This window comes from Cebus imitator, unplaced genomic scaffold, assembly GCF_001604975.1.
Source record: "Cebus imitator isolate Cc_AM_T3 unplaced genomic scaffold, Cebus_imitator-1.0 Scaffold76, whole genome shotgun sequence".
Classification (NCBI taxonomy): domain Eukaryota; kingdom Metazoa; phylum Chordata; class Mammalia; order Primates; family Cebidae; genus Cebus; species Cebus imitator.
Window position 1 is genome coordinate 8,196,791 of NW_016107391.1, and position 876 is coordinate 8,197,666.

Genomic DNA, 876 nt, shown 5'->3' on the forward strand with positions numbered 1-876 from the left:
TGTCCATTTTCCTGCAGTGCACATTCCCCATACTTAGGATAAGTATGTGTGGGTTCCCAGCAGCAGGTCAAGGGGGTTGGAATAAGTTTATGATTCTTATCGAATGTAGCCTAATTGCTTTTCAGAAGGATTGTATCACTTTATATATCTCCTGATGAACCTCACGACTTTCTTAAAAGTGAAAGAAGTTCTCTCTTTCTATAATCAAGGTGTTATGTCTTCATTAAAGAATATTTGGAGGCCAGGTGTGGTGGTTCATACCTGTAATCCTAGCACTTTGGGAGGCCAAGGCGGGCTGATCACTTGAGGTTAAGAGTTTGAGACCAGTCTGGCCAACATGGCAAAACCACGTCTCTACTAAAAATGCAAAAATTAGCCAGATGTCGTGGCTTGCACCTGTAATCACAGTTATGTGGGAGGCTGAGGCACGAGAATTGCTTGAACCTGGGATGTGGAGGTTGCAGTAAGCCGAGGTGGTGCCACTGCCCTCTAGCCTGGGGGACAGAGGGAGACTCTGTCTCAACAAAAAAAATGAAAACAAAACAAAACAAAACCAAGCCAAACAGACAAACAAACAAAAGAATATAAGGGAAATGTAAAAAGAGCCAAAGGAAAAAATCACTCAGAGTCTCATAAATAGAAACACAACTTAATAATTGTGGTTTTAGGCCGGGCGCGGTGGCTCAAGCCTGTAATCCCAGCACTTTGGGAGGCCGAGGCGGGTGGATCACGAGGTCAAGAGATCGAGACCATCCTGGTCGAAATGGTGAAACCCCGTCTCTACTAAAAATACAAAAAATTAGCTGGGCTTGGTGGCACGTGCCTGTAATCCCAGCTACTAAGGAGGCTGAGGCAGGAGAATTGCCTGAACCCAGG